Below are 24,158 nucleotides of genomic sequence, written 5' to 3'. Positions count from 1 at the left end.
AGTGGCGAGCTTGTAGATCTGCTATTTTTCAATAGCTAAATTATAACAATGTTTAAAACACCAAAAAGGGTTCCCGCCCAAAATGGGTTAATGGAAGTGCATTATGCACACATGACATGAGCAAAGAAAGTTACAATCAATGGCAGTGATCTCTTCATGTGTGATTACTTTTAAGTTTTATTCATAATAATCCCCAAAATGATGTGCGTACAGATGGATAGAGCCCCTGGTCTGGGAAGTTCAGTGGGACAGACTGATAGAGTAGACGGAGGAGAACAGAGGGAAGGAACTTATGGAAGACTTTTCATCAGGTTCCTGGAGAGTTGCAGCTGTTGGGTTGTTGGTGAGTTTCCCAGGACTCTCAAAGGCTCTCTTGGGAGAAACAAGCCACTGTAGGTCCTGCCCAGCTAATGAGCCAGCTTCTCACACTAGTTCAGCTAAGATTCTTATTTCTTGCACCACCCATTTCAAAGGTAGCCTAACAAGGTATTTGTTTATTAATTATGCTTTGCTAGAGAGAGATGATGTAACCAATGCCAAACCACAGCGATGATGTACAAAGTACATGACAGCAGTTGGTGGCAAGTTGTATTTGGTGTCTATCAGTTGCTTTTTGTTCCATCACTGACATCTAGTGGCGAGGAAAGAGATGGTCAGAAAAAATGCAGTCCCTTTCTTATGGAAGGTCCATCACTTTTTTACAGTTTATATGCCTGTTAACTAGACTGCTAACTAGACTTGCACCTCCCACATGGTATTTTGGATGTGCAGTGAGTCCTCTTTTTGATATATATATACGTATATTAGGGCATTCACTTCTAGTCATTTTTACTAGTTGACTAGTTGCCTAGTCGACAAGTTGTTAAACCACCTTTTTTGGAAATAAATATTTGTACATTTAAAAACTGTGTACATTGGTGACTATAACTATAATCTACCTGATATTGAGGCCTACAAAATCGGGGGAAAAAAAAAATATATGAACTTTTTTTTTTCAACTAGTCGACTAGTACCAGCAAGGTCGACTAGTGGATTTACTAGTCGACTAGTAAACTAGTCGACTAGTTGCTTAATGCCCTAACGTATATGTCACAGTACGATTGATAAACCAGTCAGATTGAAAAAGGTGCACTCGGTTTCACCTACGGAGGCACCGACTGAAGTTGACTTGAGCCACGAGAGGCACTGCCGAGCGAGCTTACGGGAGCGAGCCGTGTCGAGAGTTGCGAAGTCACTTTCAGTCGACTCAGCGCTGTCCGAGTTATGTACCATTAGGGACAGAATCTTAAATCATCTATAGATATTGTATACACAAGCAGCAGCTGAGCAAATAAATAAACTACAGGTAGAAACATTTGCTCTTAGTTTTGGAGCAGAGGTCTTCACCAGGCCAGGTAGTAGAGCTCAATCTTAGCCAATCAGGATAAAATATGAAAATCGAACATGACTATAGATATAATGGGTACCGATTTGAGCAACAAAACAAAAAAAAGTTTGCAAAAATTGGCATGCTGGTGGCGCTATAATAAGCCAGTGTGAATGTGCGTGCAAAGTTTCACAGCAATCTAAGTCTGGGTTCATGATTTGAGGCATTTTGGTCCAAATGAGCCACTCCTGCAAACTTTGAAAGACAATCTTAGACCATCAGGATGGAATATGACAGATGTGTGTTGATCACATGACTATAGAGTTATGTGTACCGATGTGTGTGATGTTTGGACAAAATCTAACACAGGCCATATTGGGGCTCAGGTTCTGCTCTGGCCTTGTGTTACATGTACAGTTTCACGCAGAGCCAAGAGCCAGGCCAAAGGTACCAGAGATTAGGCGTACACAGACGGTCGGCCTGGCAGAGACAGATACTATAGGTTCCTGATCTAAAAGGAAAGAAACTAAGAAAGAAATGGTCATGACAGGCATACATAGACATAGGTTTTGCCACCAAGCCAGCCATGTGGGGGGGGGGGGGGGGGGGGGCTTCTAGTGTCTTGGTAAGTGTTATGTGATTTTGATAGTTTCTCTGATTTGGTTCCTGCTCAGCCCTGTTTCCCTTTTGCACTTGTAGCACCTTGCTATTCATTGTTTTGCACAAATTGAAATAGAGGGTATGCGCGTGACATCATCATCAAACCAGGTAGTTATGCAGGAACGCCTACTGAGTGGCAAAAAACTACTTTCTGGCCTTGACAGCCCATACATCCACACAGAAAAGTAATATCTGATTGCATTAAACAATGTTAAACTCACTTTGCCTGTTGCTTTGCCACTCGATTTGCCACTCGATGTGCCATTCACTTTAAGCATGCACATACTCTCTATTGTACAAACTATTTCTGTAATCAAGCTTACGTTATTGGCACAAACCATCTTAACTTTGTTGCGCCTTTACACCACTAGAACCGGTGGGTCGTAACATGTGTGTAATGTGATTTAAGCTGTTGTAACTGATACCCAATAACTGGTTGCAATTGAAACATGTTTCAATTGTAATTGTTTCTGAAATTAATTGAATGCTGATGTGAATACACAGTTAATATATTTGAATGTGGCTCTTTTGCCATTTCCTTGTAAGGTCAAGCTAGATGAGTGGCTGTATTGGATCATGAACCCGATAAATCCGTTGTAGCGTTTGCGTTCATTTCACGTCGTGAGTCTAGAACTGTCAATGTTGTTGTGCGCGTTATCTGTCGCCACAGTGACAGTGAGGCTGGAAAATGGCGACCGGAAGTAGCTCGTTCTGAGCGAGTATCCTCCCTGTGCCTTTCCTTAATACCCGAAAGTAGCAATAAAAGGAAAGCTGTTCTACTCTATTCTTACCGGAATCAAACAAAAATCCAGAGTAGTGTCCCACTACTCTGTATTTTGTATTCTGCCCTCTACCTGGTGAACTAACAAAGTGACGAATAAATATATAATAAATACTTACAATACTACCTGCCCTGGATATTACACAATTAGCACTTAAGGATAAGTAGCAACCTTTACAAAACTTCAAAAGACAGGCTTTAAAGGAGCATTCAGTGATTTGGGTGATTTGGAAAACCACCCAGTCCGCCCGGTAACAAAATGTGCACATGCACACGCTCTACAGTGGGGGGAAGTGCAACAGCATGTGCACCAAGGCCCGCCCCCACACATGATTGGAGGAAGTCCCCTCTCATCCTGATTGGATGAAGGCTTTGCCACCCGCCACCAAAACTGAAACTAGGATTTTTTTGACCCCAGGGGCTCACTGGGGACAGGGAGGAACTCCTTATATGGTCAGCACACTCTATAGTAGGGAGGATTATCCAAAAAAAAAAAGAAGAAATAAGTGATATTTGAATGAAGCGAAATCACTGAATATACCTTTAAGGCAAGAACACACAAGAACGCCGTCACTACTCTACTCTAGAGTCACACCAAAACTGACGTGAATGAAGGATCCAGGTTGACTTTAAAGGGACGGGCAGAACGGTGATTGGAGGATGATTCATCTGCATATTACTGAAGCATGCGCTGTGCGCACACATACAACACACAGACAACACACAGACAACACACAGACATATTACTGAAGCATGCGCTGTGCGCACACATACAACACACATACAACACACAGACAACCATCCCCGATCCCTAGACTCTTACATCCGTAACACACAGCATAGCATACAACACAAGCAGCAGCAGCAGCAGCAAACAAACAAAAAACACACCCATGCGAACTGAGAGGTGCTGTGTGTGTGTGTGTGTGTGTGTGTGTGTGTGTGTGTGTGTGACTGTGTGTCAATCAGGAGTCAATCAGCAGCAGCTGCCAGCAGCGGGCAATAGGTTGTGGTACAGACAGACATTCCGTGTTCAGACAGACAGACAGCTCAAAAACAAGGTTCTACAGTACCTTGAGCAGTCTTCTACTTGACTTCCTCAGTTGGATAAGTGATGCCAGGGTCAAACTTTGGAACTCATCATAGAGAGATAGAACTCCCTCTCTCTAGTTCATCTTCGGATGAGCCCTCCAGCTGTGTGTCAGTAATCACCATCCTCCATACATCTGGCTAGCTAGCTTCGCCAGTACATTCCCCTGCTGGGAGCTCCCGGTACTGATGCGGTCCATCCATTATCCATGTGACACCTAGCTAGTGCCATTCGTAGCATTCTTAGTGCCTGGTCCATCGCTACAATGAACAGGAAGGGGGCCAGAGTGTCACCCTGTAGGACGCCCGCTAGAATCTCAAATTCTTTGGTGTCACCGTCGCAGGTTTGGACCTTGGCTCGAGTCTGGCTGTAGCTTGCCTCTATATCATCTGGACCATCTTTTCAAGAACTCCGGGAGGTTGGACTTCCACACAGACAGTGGACATGCCCTTCAGAGCCCTCCATGAAAGTCATTTGATTTCCTCACTTTAAGGTCGCGTTGACCCACGGTCCCACGATTTAAAGTCAGTTGGATGGTCTGTGAGGGAGTTATAGGTGATAACCTTCACTGACCAACCATGGCACACAAACTCTGGTCAGGAGCACCAGGTGTCATCAGCAGTTGTCAGATGTCGTCAGCATAGTCTAGGTCTGGTGAAAGTAGTGAAGCAAAGAAAGAAAGAAAATTCAACTGCAGATCTACATAAAACACACACACACACACACACACACACACACACACACACACACACACACACACACACACACACACACACACACACACACACACACACACACACACACACACACACACACACACACACACACACACACACACACACACACACACACACACACATAAATGTTAATGCTAAGCTGTCTTTAGGTAGCTAACTCATCCAATCAGTTTTGGAAAATAAAGAAAGATGACCTAAGGCACTTCATCACGACGATAATTAGCCTAAATCTTTTGTTTTCGCTCACTGACAACTCTGACTGAATTTCCATGTGGTGAACATTTTTGAATATTTTAACAACAAAAAAACATATAAGGGCCCATACTCGATACTAAATATTTTCAGATGGGGGTTCCTGGCCAAATTAATTTGGGGGCCATATAGGCCTAACCTGACTCCGCCAGATGGGGCAGCAGAGAATACACTGGGGAGGGGGGGAACCCAGTGTACTCTCTGCTGCCCCATCTGGCGGAGTCAGGTTAATATAGGCCTAAAAGCAATGCTTATTTTTTCTCAAACTTACCGTGGTAGAAAAGGTAGCCTCTGTCCCAGGCTTACTGAGTCATCTGCGAAGAGAAAAGGGTAGAAGGGGGGGTAGAGTTTCTAGAGACAGGTGGCACTTGACTTGTGACTTCACTGACTTGTCAGCTGACACAAATTAAGCATTGGTCAAAATTGTCAGTTGTCACTTTTTATGAACTTGATTGGTTTGTTTTGATTCCCACGGTCCGCGCCCCCATTGGCCCAAGACCAGCGTCGCCAATAACCATCACACACATCATGCCTTTGCAAAGGCATAGAGCTATGGACCAGCTAGAGCTAATAAGCAACTAGTAACGTAACGTCATGTCATCTTTATCAAATCAAAACCAAAACCGTGTCATTCAGAATTCTCATAGAAAGAGGAGTGGAGGTGTGGACTAGCTGGAGCTGAAAGGGAAAGAAAACGGGCATGTGGGCGTGGCGCATGAAGAGGATGTCACCGTTTCACCGACTGATTATATCGAGGCTACAGTAAAATAACGAATGATGCTGCTGTGCGTAAGTTACAAAACTACAAACACTAGTTCTTATCAGCATGGAGTGCCATTGGAGTGGGGTCCGACTCCGTAATGTAAGTAGGCCAGCTAAACTATTATAATTTAGTGTAGTAGCCTGTTGTAGTAGCTTGTTGATTTTATTTTTGTTTTGTTTTTCTCACGCTTTGGTTTTGATCCCCACTTCCTGCCATAGTATTGATTAGCTCCTGCTGTGTGACTGCTGGATTTTCAGTAGCTATGACTGAGTCTGTCCAGCAGAGGTCAGCATAGGTTTATATAAACAATTGGTGATGATGATGATATGCAGGGCAAACTATTCTCTGCCCGGATCATTTTGGAGGTCTGGGTCTTAAACATTTTTATTCTCAGTCTTCTTACCTAATTTGGTGACCAGCTATGAATAGATCTGATTACATTCCAACTCAAATTAAATAGAATTGTTCAGAGGTTTCTGGATAAACCATGACCTGGACCTTTTCCGCCTAATTGTGTTTCGCTTTCAGAAATATTTTCTTTTTATTGTTTTTGCTAATTATTTTAATGCCTACTTTTAATTAGAGTTTGAGATACTCCCAAGTGTTTTTACCTTAACTTTATTCAGGTGGAATACATTTCCTTTCATATGAACGAGCATTCTCTCTCAGCCGTCAAGGCTCAGCACAATCCAACATTTTTGTTACAACTGAAACATATTTCGTTTGTAGAAAAATTTCCATGAACAGGAAGGAACTACAGGTCCAAAGCCAACATTGGGGTTCACTGAGGCTGTCTTTGTTGCTTCCCCAAAAGCACTAACTTTAGGCATTACTGCCGGCAAGAGTCCAGCCTGGATTCTTTGAGCTTTCCAAACCCACTTTCAGCATGTTTGTTATTCAATATCCAGTCACTCAATAGCACTAATGAGAAAAGGGATATGTAAATCCCAAACTATTTCAATCACGTTTGGCTAATGTATACACGTCCCTCTGGGGAGATCAGTTCCCGTCCTGTACTCAGGCTTTGTTTATCAACTACATTCTTTCCAGGTATGAAAATTCTAACCTTTGAACCCGTCGAGGCTGTCATCCTAAAATAGAAAATCATATTTAAAAGTTGTGCTTTCCCCCTTTTTGAATTGCAGTTATTATATCATTATTGCTGTGGTATTGGAGTATAGTATAGTATGGATGTGGATGTGTGTTCTCTTGAAAACTGGCTGTATAGTCACACACACTTGGTCGACTTGCTGATGCGTACGACGTCCAGAATGAACATCTCCAAGAATGTGCCCTATGAACTAAGCCAGGAGCCGCAGAATTTAGCCAATTGTGAGAGCCTCATAGCCGGGCTTGGGCCGGAGGAAAGTTTAGGAGTGTGACCTGACAGAAGGTCACTTAGGCCTACATGACATGAGTTTGAGAGGTGGATTTGTGTGCAACATAACAAGGCAACTTTCTCTCTGCATTCACAATCATTCTGTATATTTTTAGCAATTCGCAATATGTTTGTGTCGGTATAGCGCTGTGGCCTCACAGCTAGAAGGTCCTGGGTTCGATTCGCAGAGGGTCCCTGTGTCCCCTAGCGTATACCCTCACATAAACATGCAGTAATCCTGGTCTCTATACTGACTCTCCCTGGAGGAGGGGAAAGGAACTGGTTGGAATAATGTGTTCCTTCCACACACTACGTCCTACCGTGGAAACTCCCCCCTAGCTGTCAGGTTGTAAGAAGCGGCCTGCTCACTCCTCATGCATTGAAGGAAGCATAAGGTCAGTTCGGGGCTCTCCCCAGGTTGGCAGAGGGAGAGTATAGCGCCCAGGATTAATAGCTTAGGCAATTGGCACGGGGTGAAAAATGGGTTACAAAATATAAAAACGCTAAGAAAGAAACAGCAGTTGAGTGACTTTCACTCAGTATACTGTAGTATACTGTAAATGAACGATAGAGAGAGAGAGAGAGACAGAGACAGAGACAGAGAGAGAGAGAGAGAGAGAGACAGAGAGAGAGAGAGATATCTGACTTGTATGTGAGACTTCCTGTTACTCTGTGGAGATGACACACTCCTCTGTTAGGCAGGTGATTGGGTTACAGCGCGGGAGTGGCAGCCTCCTCTCAGGAGAGAATGGAGCCTCTTTGTGGCGGGATGAGCTGGAAGCTCTGAAGGGGAAGGTCGAGTCAGAGAGAGAGAGAGAGAGAGAGAGAGATAGATAGCGGGGGGAGAGAGAGAAAGAGAGAAGAGGCAAGAGGGTAGGGTGCATAAATTGTTGAGGAGGGCTATGTTGGGTGAGGATGCTTTGGGTACGGAGGGTGGGGGTCAGAGGTTGACAAAACAACATCCATCCCAAGCCCTGCAGTCCTCTCTCTCTCTCTCTCCCTCCCTCTCTCTCTCGCCTCCCTCCCTCCCTCTCTCTCTCTCTCTCTCTCGCCTCCCTCGTCTCTCTCTCTCTTTCCCATTGTTTCCCCAGCCAGGCGCTGGAACAGACCAGAACAGGAGGTGAATGTCAGTGTTGGCTGGCTGGCTGCTTGAGCAGCCACTCTGCCGCTGCCTGGGTGGTGTCCCAGTGTCGACGCTGCCAACGAGTGGAGAACCTGGGAGAAACAGATATTAGTTTTTGCTCTCGGGGCATGCGGAGGTATCCTCGCCCTGTTTACAAGCAATGGGCGTCGGCCTCTGGCCCATTATCCTCCCCTAACCATTCCGTCTCCCTCAACAAAGGGATTTACACCAACAGGCTCTCTCAATAGGCTTGTCTTTCCTCCACGCTGACTGCATATTTCTCTATTGTCTCCCGAGTTTCTGGGGAAAAGTGTGTCCATGGACATGTTCGCACACACGCGCGCGCATGCGCACAGAAGCGCACGCGCATGAGCACACACACACACAGACACACACACAGACAGACAGACAGACAGACACACACACACATACCTGCAAACACAAAACGTACGCCAAACACCATATTCATTTATATACACCTACAAAAGCCCAGGTGACAGTTAATTACACAGTGTTTGTGTAATATATTTCTCTGACAATCATTTCTTGAAGATCATGATGATTGGTGTTGGATGAAATACATAACAGCAATTTTGTGAGATTTAAATAAGCTTAAATTTCTAAAATAATTGACATTGTTCATTGTTCTAAGTTGGGGTGTCGTACAGTGACAAAGTCCTTTTTTTTTTCCTAGAATGAAAGCATTTCTAATTCTAATTCATACTTTAGAGAAAAAGTGGAAAACATCTTATTTTCAACTGAAAAATATAGTACCAGTAAATATATTAATACCATATATTTGTAGAGTGATGTTGCACACATTTTCTGATGTATAAATTAGGCATTATTTTCTAGGGTGATGCCAGACACCGCCCCAATACCTATACCAGTGAGGTCAGAAGAATTTGTTTAGCAGTAAAAAGTGAATTCTTCTGACCCTGTCAGAAGAATTTTCACACAGTCTGAGTCACTTTCATTCCCCCCCGCCCCACAGTGGCATATTCTTCCCTAATTCATCATCATCTGACTTTACAAAGATGGTCACAGCCTGACAATGGAGATAATATTTTCCCTTTCACAATGGCTCCCAGTCCCCGCTCTGGGCGAAGGGCTCAGTCGCTGTAAGTCGTCGCCTGGGTTTTCCCAGCCCTGTCAGCCAGTGGGCCCGGCCCAGTGAGAGAAATGAGTCCCCACGTTGCTTAAAGGCCCAACCTGTCAGCAGTCCAGAGGGATTAGCCATTCATGGCTTGCGTATTGTTCTCCAGGCCACAATGGGCTTGCATGGGGCCCGGCCCTTTGTCATCAACTCTGTTGTGAACTTCTTCTGGGGTAAGAAAGGTGTAACACACCTGCAACTATGGATTAGAACTTTTTTTTTCTTGCTTCTTCTTTTTTGACCTGTTTTTTCTCTCTTTTTTTTTTCTTTCTTTTTTTCCTCCTCTGTGTCTACGTCTTTGTGTCTTTCTGACACATGGCCCATGGCAGTGTCCACCACATCAAAAGGAGCGTTCTTAAAAAAGAAGAAGAAGGAGAAGAAGAGAAAAAAACGTAGATTCTCCTGGCCAACACCCAGAGCCATATTATATTATAATGAGAAATGTGAGGAATACATTTAGACCACTGTTGTGGTTTTACCTTGTGAAGTTGTAAGGTGTGTGTGCGTGCGTGCGTGCGTGCGTGCGTGTGTGCGTGCGTGCATGCGTGTGTAAGTGTGTAGAGAGAGGTTTACCTGTGATAGTGTATCCTACTGGTCTACCCAAAATCTGAAGCTGTAAAGACAAAAAAAAGTCAACAAAATCATGACATTACATTTAACCATTTAAACCCTACAGTATACGTTTCTGTCCAGGGTCCTCAGGGCTCTATAACTCTACACCAAATATTTTTGCTGAAAATAGCCAATCTGCAAAGTGTCAATGTGTCGTGGTTCAAAACGTTGTGAGCTGTAGATCAGCTATTTCCGCTGAATGTTCAACCCAGAAGTGGGTTCATATGGTTAAGGAAACAAATTCATGATTGAACAACAAATTATTTTCTACCAGTATTTAAACTGCTAATGCTATTTTACAGAGATCCTTCATTTCAATCAATCCAATTTCATGTTGGAGATGTTGGGAACCACAACATCCCAACTAAATGTCAGAAAGTATTTCTGTGCAAAACATCAGTCTTATTTTGACAGGCCTGCATCACCTTTAACCTTGTGGAGAAAAAAAATGGTCTGCCAGGGGGTTCTGATGGCCACGTACAAAGAACTAAAACTGAAATCCCGCTCTGGTGTTTTTCTAAGAGGCTTGAACTCCTTATGACCACATCAGAAAGCAGAGCGATTTCATGCCTATCACGCTGAACGTGATGTCTTTAAAAATGTTTGGTGGAAAGGAGAAAGTTATTGAGATGTGGTCTCTTTTTTTTGTTTATTGCTTCTTGAGACTGGGGGTCGGGTCTCTACAGGTGCAACAAGAAAGTCTTGGCCTTTGAAAGAGATAGTCAAAATATACAATATGAATAAAAATACAATATGTAACAAGTTACAACTAACAACGATGTCTTCATGTTAACCCATTCATTCTAAAATTGTGTTCTAAATCAGTTTTCTGGCCTCATCTCAGTCCATCTCAAAATATTTTGTTCCAGGGACCCCCAGAAGCAAGAATTTGAGTTAAAAATGTTTGTTTTAAAAATATATATTCAAAATGTTTCATGATTACTCTTTTTTTTTTTTTTAGTGTAAAGCAAGTTGTTCAAATGATTGTGATGCTATATTAACTAAAATGACAGATGCTTTCCCGGTTTTAATGGGTTAATCTTTAATAATGTATTATTTATGGTAACTTCAGTTGAATGCTTCCTGTAAGTCCATATTGCAAACTGCATGCTTGGAGAACAAAAAAACCCCAGTCACCCCAGTTACTAATTTGTTTTACTGGCAAACGTTCGTCTCTGAGTCACGGCAGACTTTTGTTACTCAGGTGAACCCTCATGTCTAATTTACACTCCTTCATGAATAACTAAATACTGCCAGTCTGAGTCAGGCATCGTAGAATATGAGAAACCACACCTTACCATGTTAAATCACACAACATCAACTATTCTTTCACATGACAGTGAAATAATGTTCATCAGTTTTAATCTTGTATTAACTCGAGACCTGAGGCTGATTCTACAAATGCCTTCTAAATCAGTAGTTCTCACACTTTCAAGATTTTTCCAAAATAGCAGTGCTATTTTCGAATAGCCAACTCTAAAACACACAGATGCTTTCCCTGTTTCAATGGGTATCTCATAGTTTTCTAAATTACTACAACTTGGTAGAGTTGACCGGAGTATAGGGATACGGATAAACAGCACAAACTAAGTAAGGATGTTCATTTAAAACTAGATTCCAATATACTACTAAATGTTTTTTCCTCTGCACCTCTTCTTTTATTTGCACCTCGGGAGAAAACTTGCTTCAGGGTAATTATGCTGTGTGCGACCAGACATCACGTTTATAGAGAAAGCCTTGACATATACAGTATCCAAATTCCACAGTAGATCCTCTACTTTAGCTTAGCTGAAGTGGGGATTGTCATTATGGCACATTATGGTCTCTTTGGGCAAGCCTTGGGGTCACCACCATACACAGAGAGACAGCTGACAGCGATGCTGGGCCAGTTAACGCCGTTTGATGGATCACCTGTGTGTCTGCGCGCGTGTGTAAGAGACCGTGTGGGTGTGTGTGCGTGGGGTGCAGGGTACGTGGACATGTGTGCGTCCGTGCATTTGTACGAGCATGCGTGCATGTGCGTATATGTCCCTGTGGAGAGCCTCTTTGGCCGGATGGCGTATCAGATGGCACGTTAATTACTCAGCCTTCAGAAGATGGGCTGTCCTGGGCAGGGCTGAGAGAGAGCTGATGGCTCTATGGTGGTCAGAGAGAAGCTGTCTGTGGGGAAGAGGCGTGGAGAGCTGAGACCCACGTGGAGGTCTAGTAGTACATGCACGGGCACGCACATGGGTCACACACACACACACACACACACACACACACACACACACACACACACACACACACACATATATATATATATGAATTAGCCCCTGGGTACTATGCTCTTCAATCATTTGACAAAACACTAATAATAATAATAATAATACATTTGATTGTGACACATTGCTGGAACCACTTTCACCCTGGTGTCCCACCATTTATGAGGGGCGCTAGTCCCTCCTATGCACAGCTTTGTGTGTTTCTGTGTAACACATAGCGATGATTTGATTAGCTGAACAGTGAACACGGAATGTGAGGATAAAAGTGAGTGGCCGGAATGTGATGATGTACTGTATGATGATGTAAGATAAGAGCGCCCCTCAATTCACACGAGTGTGATTTTTCACACTCACTTTATTTTCAAGAAATTTCAAAATGTTTTGACGTTTTGTGGGTCGCGCTAAAGAGAGAGAGCTCATAATGTGTTGCATCGCAATGTATTGTGAGCTTCTAGATCAGCTATTTTCGAATAACGTCGCTTCATACAACAGTTAGTGAAATATTATTTTTGCTGCTTTTTGAAAATGTTTGCCTATTTGTGTTGACATGTCCAACATAGGGACACTAGGGTTTATGTGGTTAAATGGGTTTTGATTATTCGTAGAGGCATGTTGAGGTATAACATAATAATTCTAATGTAATTAATATATCTCAATCAATTTAATGGTGGAATGTGTCTAGTATATTCTTATATGCTTGCGTGCGTGCGGTGTGCGGTAGCAGCTCTCGCGTAAACGGTGAACAGGAGGGATGGACGCAGGCCTTTGACCCCACCTGACCCTATGACCATCCCCCTTTCAGCCTACTGCAGCCATCCTTCAACTGAACACACACACACACACGCACGCACACACACACACACACACACGCGCACACAGCTCAAAGTTCCCAAAGTCCTTCTTTCTCTCGTCCATCAGATCAAAGCTTGCCGGGGGTTGAGGGGGACGTGACCCGTGGGAGAGGCGAAGGACCCCGCTGTTTGGCCAGTCGGTGGTGTGGAAAGAGACAAACGGGCAGCTCCAAGGACGCCCCGAGAGCCCCTGGGCCGACGGGTCCTAAATCCATGGAGGTTTCTCAAGGCCATGCATGACAGAGTAAGGTCGTTTGTTCTGTCAACATAGACACTCACAGACACGCACGCACGCACGCACGCACGCACACACGCACAAACACAGCTCTCTCTTTTTTATCAGAGAAAAACTTACAGTCACATATGTCACATTCTATCACACATATATACAAGTATACTCTCTCTTCCTTGCTGTCTCTCTCACACTGTCTCTCTTTTGTCAACATCACTCGTAGGGCTGAGCAGCACACAATGGAAACAAGCCCTCAATGATTTTTGTGTTATCCTTTTTAGCATTATTGTGTAACTGTACCTCTGTACCTTTTGCAAACTGTCAAAGTATTCATTCAATCAATCAAGCAGCATATCAATATTATAGCAATATTGTATATCTTATGGGATTTGGGATATCGTAATATTGTGATATGGCATCAGTGTTGTATTTTCCTGGTCTTAAACCCATTAAGACCTGAAGCCTTATTAAGACCTGAAGCCTTATTATTGCGAACGCAGTGAGCACTAACTATAGAAGCTGGCCGAAACTGACTGTCTGTCTGTGTGTGTGTGTGTGTGTGTCACGCTGTAACACCACCGGCCCGCCACCAGAGGGCGCAGCTGTATCACACACGCACACACACTAAAAAAATTACACTAAAAAAGAGAACTTAAAAATAACCTTAAAGTACGTAATTTATTCTAATTGTTGTTATTGCAATTTACGAGCTGTGTTCGCTTCCCGCGTTCGCGCCTCTTACTTGTAATGACTTCTAAATCAGTGGTTCTCAAACTTTTCCGTGCCAAAGAACTCAAATTTAGATTTATTTGGCAGCGGACCAGTGGATGTTTTGTGCCAGGGACCCCAGAAGAGAAGATTTGTGTTTAAAAAAATCAACACACAGATTCTTAGAAAAAATTTAAAAAATGCAGATGTACAAGCTTGAGATCGAACCACTGTTCTAAAACCATGAGCCCTAGTGGCGGCAAAACCAGTGTTGGATAAACTATACTGAAACTGTAGAACTGTTAAAGTGGCAAACCGTTTTAATAACGAAGCGAACCTGAATATCTGGATGATATTTGGATGCTCTGAAATGTGTATTACCGTGCCAAATTGAAAGTAGTTCAACTCCCATGATACTACACATTGTGAAGTGGGATCATATCTTTTACGTGAAATGTTATATCACATTCACGATAATTTAATACTGATGTATTGCCCAGTGGCCACGATCCAAGTTTGGTCCATGCTAGAAGCACAGTAGTTCAAATATTCCCTCAATTTGACTGGAAACACTTTACATTATAGGTAAAGTTAAGTATGTCATAAAATGGTAAATGGTGCATTTATATAGCGCCTTTATCCAAGGCGCTTTACATAGATTGTGCATTACATTCACCCATTCACACACACATTCATACACCGATTGCAGCGGAAGCCATGCAAGGTACCAACCAGCACATCGGGAGCAATTTGGGTTTCAGTGTCTTGCCCAAGGACACTTCGACATGTAGACAGGAGGAGCCGGGATTCGAACCGCCGACCCATGGATCATTGGACGACCTGCTCTACCTCCTGAGCCACAGCCGCCCCACTGTATTGTGAAAAAACAAATGCTGTGTAAATGTGTATCGGGCCTTTTCTGCGTGCCACCCCCCCATCTCTCTCCCCATTTCCTGTCAGCCTACTGTATACCTATATCCCTCTATCATTACTAAATTCACTGATCGCTGTGTGTCTGTCCTATTCCGGGTCACCAGTGAAATGCATGTTGGGACGGCTTCCGGGTCACCAGTGAAATGCATGTTGGGACGGACACAGATTAATACTGGGACACAGTTTTCCGCGTAACAGACCCACACTGGGAAATTCCGCGTAACAGACCCACACGGAGAAAACAACTCGGACGGGGCATGTTAACGTGAACACACGCGCTGTTTCGACACCACACTGAACATCATTTGCTGTTCATATATTCAGAACGGGTAAGGACTAGTAAAAAATAAAAGGCGAAAGCCTTTTATTGGATGTACGTCTTAGATGCCTAAGACATACAGTATAGCCAAGGTATATCTTCCTTTGTCCAGGTATCCACAGACGTGCAGACGGCTTTTGAGTAATTTGCGTTAATCTGAAAAATAAATAAATAAAACAGCACTTTTTAGCATGTTTAGCTAACCACCATTAGCGTCCACCTAAAAACATCCAAAATCCCAGCGTGCACGCACGCACGCTGTCTTTATTGGCATTATGGATCAAAACGAGATAAAATAGGCATGATCGGTGTGTAATAAATCTTTAATCCAAGGCTCCTGCTGATGAAAACAGTGTTCGAAGCGCTATAGAGCGTCGCAGTCCCGCCCCCTTTCATGACGACGCCAGGTCCAGGAAATAATTCCCAATGCATTTTTCCCATAGACATTTCAAAAAGTATTTATTTAAAGACGGTTACGCCGCGGACAAAGCCAACTCGAGTCGTGACAACTCATGACAACAAACAACCAAACAAATAATTACAAAGAAGAAAAACAACCAAAAAAGTGTTGTAACCTGCCGTTTTTTTCTTCTGTCTAATTATTTGTTCGGCCCAAAAAAATGTGTTTGTTGTCATGAGTTGTCACGACTCGAGTTGGCTTTGTCCGCGTCTTTAAATAAATACGCGACTGCAACGCTCTATAGCAGGCCTCACAGGGCCTTTACAGATCCCAGTCTCTATACTAAATCCCCCTTCGAACAAACACAAAGACCGCCCCATCTGCGCTCATGTCGAAGTTTCTTTTGTTAAGGTCAACCACACCAATGCAACTCATTGAGTTGCAATGAGTTGCATCGGTGTGGTTGACCTTAAAACGGTTTTGTCCCAAGGAGTCCCTACCGGTGGGGTTTGGGCTTTAGTGAGGACATTATATGAAGATAGGTTGAAAATGGGTGAAGTCGTCCTTTAAAGCTGCTATAAGCAATAATATGTCAACATTTGAATGACCTTTTAATTTTTTTATTTTTTGAGTGGTGTAAACCACTCCAACAACTGGCTTTGTTAGTTTACGTGTCCACGTGTCCACGTGTTTGTTCGTACCAAAAAAATGAGAATGGTTGCTATGGTCACTCAGTTCACACTGGTGTGATTTCATTACGTCAGACATTACGTCAGACCACAGCTGATCAGGCTATATAATACCTTACATCAGTGTTTCCCAACTTTTTTGTCCCAGGGCACACTTTTCATAGCCTAAAAATCTCAGGGCACACCTAGATATACGGTGTATAGGCCTATCTATATACATATACATACATATGTGTATGTATGTGTGTATAATATATACAGTATATATATATATATATATATATATATATTCATCATTCAATATTTTGAACTAAAGTTCATGGTTCCAAAAAATGAACAATTTTAGTTCTGTTTCGTTCTTTCTTTTTTGAATTATTACTATTACCACAGTACCACAGCCCATAGCCATATAGAACCTCAGACTTTATTGAATAAAAAAACTTTGGGGGATTTAATTAATTAATTCCTTTAAAAAAATACATTTTGGAGAAAAAATTGCTCATATGCAATGTGAAATTCCACCTAATTCTTAATCCTTTTCCTTGTCTTTATTATGGGCCAACTTGTGAAAGCTGCATGCTTTTATTGTGAAGGGTCTCAGTTCTCACAGCCTGCATATTTCCACGTGCTGAAAAGTGAAAATAGCTGATCGACAAGCTCACAACGCGTTGCGTCGCAACGCGTTGTGAGCTTGTAAATCAGCCATTTTCAGCATGGAACACGTGTACGACGAAGAATAAATCAGGCATCACTGCGCTTCTGTGGAGGGAGGGAGATATATTGTGTTGGCCGAACGAGGCGATCATGTATGGACAGCTATTTTTCGTGGCACATTATGTTTAATCACAACAACGTCACGTTTACTTTACCTCCTCAGTGTTTGGGTCGGGACATGTAGGACTGTATGTGTCTTCTGTCTACGTGCATATGCGCGAAATGTAGCGTCTTCTGGATGCATCTCTTTTGCATTAACATTTCAATGGCCGAGGGTCGTTAGAGTCTATTGTTCCGTCGTTATCGCACGTCTAATGGTTAGACGTGTGACAACAACAACGACGCAACAATAGGAAGCCTGCAGCCCAGTAGCTATAATATTGCTTTCGGGGGAGGGTTAGTGTTATTTTCGGTCAAATCAGGCGGAACACCTGGACACATCAAACGGCACAGTAAAGTGCCGTTTGGTTGGGAAACACTGCCTTATACCACTTGGTATTCAGACAGCCAGCAATGGGTAGAACGCTCCCAAAAAAGATTTAGTCTCTGTGACACATCTAGGGGCCGCAATCTGCATTAAAAATAATTCCTAGAAGCTTTGTCATTGGTCGATTTGCCTGTCAGCTTCCTGATTGGTTAGTCACTGCGACCAGGTTTTTTTCGACCAATGACAAAGCTTCTAGGAACATCTTTGAATGCAGATTGTGGCCCCTAGATGTGTCACAGAGACTAAATTCTTTTTGGGAGCGTTCTACCCATTGCTGGCTGTCTGAATACCAAAAAAATAAAAAGGTAATTAAAATGTTGACATAGTATTGCTTATAGCAGCTTTAAGTATAGTACTTGAGTAAATGTACTTTCCACCACTGCGTATTCCTCTGCTGTCAGTGCTCCACACAGCCCACTGTTTGGGGCCTGTGGCATTGATTCATTTGTGGGATAATAGAAACACACAGCAACCCTGTACTGGTGGGTGTATGATCACCGTAATGATTTAATAATTATGTTGTATTCATAAAGAAACGGATGTTTAATCATCTGTTTACCCACTTTATCTCCAGAGTTGATTAGATCTAATCACTCCCCCCCCCCCCTAATACACAGTTGTTTTTAATAATACTTAATTAGTTGTAGCTCAGTGAATTTCTAATGAACCGTCTCCTCCTCTAGGCTGAGGTGACGGCTCATTTGCATCTACGTTATGAAACCAGTGGGATGAAAAAACAACAACATGACAAATGTTCAACGTAAACAGTGGGGGTGGGGGGAGGGGAGTTCCAGATTCATACAGTAGTTAACCAAATTAACCCTTGTAACTCGGAGAGTGTACAAATTAATTGGTTAAATTAACACTGGGAATGTAGAGAATGTAGAATAGATAGGTTCCAGAGATAAACTAAAATCACACCCGTGTGAAGTGAGGGGTGCTCTTATCATCATAGATCACATTCCGTGCTCAACCAATCAAATCATCACAAATGTCATTCCGGCCAATCAGTCACAATATGCGTCCTCACTTTTGTCTTCAATGTTTGTGTTTACACAAGGTTTGTGTTTACACAAACACTCAAAGCTGGACACCCCTCAAAAACATCAAATGGGGGTTGATGCTCTAATCATAATGCATATCAAAGTGGGGTTCCTTGAAATTAAAAGGGTTCAGAATCACTGCAGATAGACCCACACCATAAAAATCCTCCCTTATATGGGGTCACTCGATCACTGGTATAATATACATTTTCACATGGGGATTCGCAAGCTATGAATTTGGACGTCCTAGACATGGAAAATATTTTAAACTGTTTTAAAATGTACTTTTTGCGCCACCAAAGCGACCCAGCGACTCCCTATGCGGCGACAACCAACTTCAAGCGTCAAGGCTCACCTACATGTTATTATAAGTTTATAACGCACCAGCACAATCTCACGCAATCCCTCCCTTTACAGCCTGATTTATACTTACTTACTATTACTTACTATTTTTACTTACTTATATAAAAGCTCACAACACTCAGGACGCGTTGTGAGCTTGTAGATCTGCTTACTGAGCACAGCACAGGCTCACAACTACAGTAGGTTAAGCGCAGTTCCCTCGGCTCCCTGTCCCTCTGGTCTGGTTTCCCACAAAAATGCGGAAGTGCAAACACGCTCAACGTTAAAGCCCAGCTGCACGGGGTTTCCTCGTCATAACTCCACAGGTCCGCCTGCAGTCCCTCCTCTTACCACTAGGGCCGAGCGCCTCAACGTTGGAGAGCCTCACTGGGGCCTTGGTTTGACTGGATTGCTGAATTCCAACAATGACCATAGCATTATGGTCATTGTAGGAATTTGGTGTACTGCTCCTCCAAGTTGTGGAGAGGGGTAGTTATGTCTTACTGAGACAACATGTCGTCCAGGAAGGAAGTGAGACGAGTGCCTGTGAACTACTAAAATATCGAAAAACACATATTACACATGAAAACCACAGGAAAGTGTTTCTTGTGTCCTAAACTAAACATCATTAAAATAAGATCTGGTTGAAGAGGGGTGAAGTGGCCCTTTAAAAAAGTAGTGAAAATAGCAGATCTACAAGCTCACAACGCGTCACATTGCAACTCGGGAGCTTGTAGATCGACTATTTTCACTATAGTTTGGGTCCCGGGGGCGGGGAGACAATCACATTTCTCAAGCTAAAAAGTTTGGGAACCGCTGATTTACAAGGTGACAAAGCTCTCCGGCAGCGTCTCTGTTGCAGCTGGCATCCCCAATAAACAGAGTGCTCCCATGTGACCTATCAGCTCTGCACTCACGTTATCTCCAACGAGGTTCCTTTCAAAGCTTCTATGTCTTTTCCACATGGCCAGAGTCTGTTTAATTACACTGCCTTCAGCTGTGGTGCCGTGCTGCGGACGCCCACCACTCTCTCTCGTGGTGTGGGAAACGGGGCGGAGGAGAGCAGAGGACAGAGGCAGAAGTAACTGCTCAACTCCCCATGTAGTATAGTGCTGCTTCAATGGGGTGCATACTTAGTTTAGACTAGTCATTGGTTAGACATGGGTTAAGGTTAGGTTTCGGTGTGCTGCCCCGTGGGAGGTTAGGGTTAGGGTGAGGGTTTGAGAGGTTGTAGTTGTAGGACTAATGACTGGTCTAACCAATGACTAGTCTAAACCAAGTACTGTCTAAACTAAGTACTGCACTCGCTTCAATGCTTTGGAGGTGCTGGGAACTTTGATGCAATAGCACTTTGTATTATTGCGACTGTAGGTCGCAGTTTACTATAAAAACCTGTATTTCCCGCCAAGTCGTTTGGTCAGTCAGACCTCCATAATATGGTAACGCCCCGTGACATCACGCCTCCATATATGGTTACTTCTCGTGACATCACGCCTCCATATATGGTCACACCTTGTGACACTCACGCCTCCATATATGGTCACGCCTCATGACATCACGCCTCGTGACACGTCACGCCACCATATATGGCCATCTCCATATATGAAGATCACCACATTGACCTCATCAAACCCTGGATAGCCGCATACGGCTATCCAGTCATGGAGAAGACTGGATCCTCACCTAGATCTGCATATATTGAGCCGGCCAGCAACTCTACATCTGACCTCAAACCCTTAGATCTCCATAGCTGACCTGTTATGACATTCCTTATGTTGATCCTTCCCCATCCATTCCTCTTCAATGTCTCCCTTTTGACTGATACCTGTCCATTTATAGGCTAGCGCCCCTCAGAAAAGGGGGGCGAGGGGTTGGTGGGGGTGGTAGTCTGGACTAAGTAGAAACACCCAGCGTTGGGTTCATACGATACTGTGAGCCTTGGCTGTGCCTGTGTCAGGTCCTCTCTGGCTCTGAGCGCTGTAAGAAGGTGAGACACCCTGATAAGATCTGTCAGAATGACCTTTTCACTCCTCGCCTCCCTCTCCTCGGTCGCTCTACCCCACCCTCCCCGTGAGCTCCCTCCTGGCACGGTTGGCGCTGGGTGGCACCCAAGAGCCACTCGGTCAAGGGGTAGAGTTACGGGCGGGCAGCTCTCCGGCTCACATGTTTTAACAATTTCCTCCATTCTCTGTGAAATTATGCAAATATTTTTAGTCCAGTTTCCTCAGGTCTGGAACACCAATTATGAATGTCTGTTTTCTTTTATGACAGCTGTTGAAGAGGCTTGCAGACAGACAGACAGGCAGGCAGGCCTTCTACTGGACGTGAAGGGCTCATACTCAACTCAGTCAGGACCCAGGGGAAGGACAAACAGACACTCATGAGACAACACATATTGAAAGAGGCAGAGGAAGACTATGACAAGGGAGAGAAGAAAGAGAAAGAAAGTGAGTAGAAAATGGTGGAGCAAGAGAAAGAATGTGTGGAAAGGATGCCAAGAGGACTAGAATACCTCTTTTTAAAATCTGACAGCCATAGGGGAATAACAGGCCTGTGAGTGAGTGTTTATTTCATGGAAACCTGTGTTCGGCATTGTTTTACCAGCACAGCTTTCAGCACAGTGACAGAATGGGGGCTTATCTGCAGTATCTTGTCTTTTAATGATGGCTCACGGCCGCCCTTGCAGCATCAGGTATGGCCATAATCTGGTGTTACTGCCATGTTAAAGCACAGACAATAGCAGTATGTTAAAAAATGAACTAGGCCCACTGCTGGGAATACAGGCCTCTCCTGTGATTTCAATCAGTCCCACTCCGATGCTGCACCCCACCCCACCGCTCTCTCTCGCTCTCTTTCTTCCAAAGACTGACTACTGGTCCTGCAGAGTCCAACAAGAAAACCTGATAGGTTTGAAGAGGCTGTGAAGTCCACTCCACCTCATTGGAAGTCCATCTTTGCAGTAAAGATCAACTGGCTCCAGAAATTCTCCATCATGTCGAAGAATTCGATCCAGGGATTGTCCTGTCTGGATAAAAGTTCACTTCGCTTTAATGGCAATGGATTGAGGTCATGGCACTTAAAGCATCTCTCCCAGTTCAAAGGTGGACATAAATGTGAGTCCTGAGGAGAGATCCATCTTGGTCAGAGGAAAACCTTTTGAGAGGAGGGCATGAAATTGTATTTTGGAGCGGAACGAACCATATCGTTATTAAACGGTTAATGTTAAAAGAAATGGGGCAGAGAGGTCAAATCTGGACTGAGCAGTGTTATTGTGAAACGTGAGACTAGGATTTAACTGTTGCTGGTGATAGATAGAGTAAGCTTTGATGAGCTTATCCATCATTAAATCAAATGTCAAAAAAGGCTGAAATCAATTATTATCATGGTTGTTATTATTATTTCAATTCCATCAAGCTGTAATTATTGTTATAGCAAATATAAGATATCTTCTATTTATTATATTTTTCATTTGCAACATGTGAAAAATGTGCTATCAGTCAAATTAAATCATTACAATGTAATGTATTCTTGCCCTTGACAAGATACATTATTGAATGTGGAATATTGCATCAAACTAAAGCTATGAAGACGATTTTACATCTTAAACCTAATTATTTCAGAACAAAATGATAGACAATATGCGAAATGTTGCCTGGAGCAACCTTCTTTTCAGTCCGTCCATTTCTCTCCCCTCTTCAAAACATCCCAACATCCCATCCCCCGCTTCCATCCTCTCCTCTCCCATGTGTCTCCCACAGGCCTTAGTGTGGCAGGGGCTTTTCTGCTCCAGGTGGTCTGCAGCCAGCCACCTGTGTTGTCTTTGTGGCGCTGTCATCTGTCTCCGGGCAGGCTTTGTGGGGTTGCCAGTGTGAGGACAGGCCCGGCGAGCACTGATGATGGAGATACTGCTTTCTGCCCCCTGCTTCTCCCCAGAACCTCACAGGACTCCAATGTTGCCAGACACAAGGAGCCTCGTTAACCCCCTCATCAACCCCTGAAAATCCTGGGAAAAATGATGACGTAGCTGACCATGTCTCATCGGTTCTGCCGTGAGAGCCTTCAGATGTCCCGGCATGTCAAACGTCCTGCCTCATTACTGCCGGGGCCTTTCATGGCGACGTCGTGTGAATGATTGTCTACATGCTGCAGTATATTACAGAGCCACGGGACGGGTTGTACGTTCCTTCATGTCGCGCTCGTGTCCTTGTGTCACTGTGGCTTCCAGCACTGTTGTATCGTATACTGGCAATCGTTGGAGACAAAGAGAGACGAGAGACAAGAGCATATACACAGACATAATCCACACAAAAGGTTAAAGTTGAAGGCAGTTCAAAGATACTGCCCTGACCTTGGGAGGTCCAGCTCATGAAGACCTCAAGGCAGCTAAAACTAACTCATGTGTAGGTGTGTGTGTGTAACCTGATTCAGTTCAGCTCTATTGTTCCAGTCCTGAGGAGCCACTCAAATCTGTCACTACTGGCCTTTGCTGCCTGGCAGACTTGAAAGACTCATCGTCTGGATCTGAAAAGAACCACAGGCCTTTCTAGAAGACTCCTCCGCTCTGGACGGAGGAGATGAGGACGTATAGAAGAGATGATGAGGTAGTAAAGTGTTGGAGAACCGGACTGCCTTGGATAGAGAAAAGTCAAAGTTCATCCATGCTCTCTCATCTCTCTCGGCCATCGTGTTCGTCTTCATTGTTACTTAAAAAATCACACCTGTGTGAACTGAGTGGTGCAAATCCCCCCCCCCCCACCTCTCTCTCTCTCTCTCTCTCTCTCTCTCTCTCTCTCTCTCTCTCTCTCATTAGCAGGCAACAGTGCAGCACTATCTCTCTCTCTCTGTTTCTGGCACAACAGCGCCACTTTTGGTACTCATTGGTACTGGTGCTCATTAACGTCTCACACACACACACAAACATAGTCACACACATAGTTGAACGTCACGGACATTGCTGTTCCTTGGAGTGGTTGCACCACTCAAAAAGGGACCAGACGACACGCTCGAGCACGTCCAGCTGTGCTTTTGGGATCTGACCAGCAATATTCATCTTTGACCCGTCATCTATTGTTGATGATTAAAGTTCAGGACCACATCTACAAGACCAGGCAAATGTATTTTACTTCCATCTCCACTTGAGGGAAACGTTGGGCAGCTACAGTATGGCATAGGCTGTATTTATTTCAGTGCAGGGCAAAGCTGGGAGAGAAATGCATCGCTCACAGAATAAAGCCATTATGTTCCCCCTTGATATGCTC

General features: G+C 43.8%; 1 long non-coding RNA gene across 2 annotated transcripts; it reads left to right on the top strand.

Moving 5' to 3' along the window:
* The first annotated feature begins 5,280 nt into the window (after positions 1-5,280).
* Positions 5,281-22,391, top strand: LOC306912981. 2 transcript variants are annotated; one of them, XR_013788459.1, is made up of 4 exons: positions 5,281-5,675; positions 13,101-13,277; positions 21,172-21,347; positions 21,765-22,391. It is a non-coding gene; the product is annotated as an uncharacterized lncRNA (long non-coding RNA). The 2 variants fall into 2 exon arrangements; XR_013788460.1 differs by having other exon boundaries at positions 5,281-5,748.
* Positions 22,392-24,158: the final 1,767 nt, after the last annotated feature.

The sequence above is a fragment of the Electrona antarctica genome (assembly GCF_951216825.1).
Source record: "Electrona antarctica genome assembly, chromosome: 20".
Taxonomy (NCBI): Eukaryota; Metazoa; Chordata; class Actinopteri; order Myctophiformes; family Myctophidae; genus Electrona; species Electrona antarctica.
This window is presented reverse-complemented; position numbering and strand designations above follow the sequence as displayed.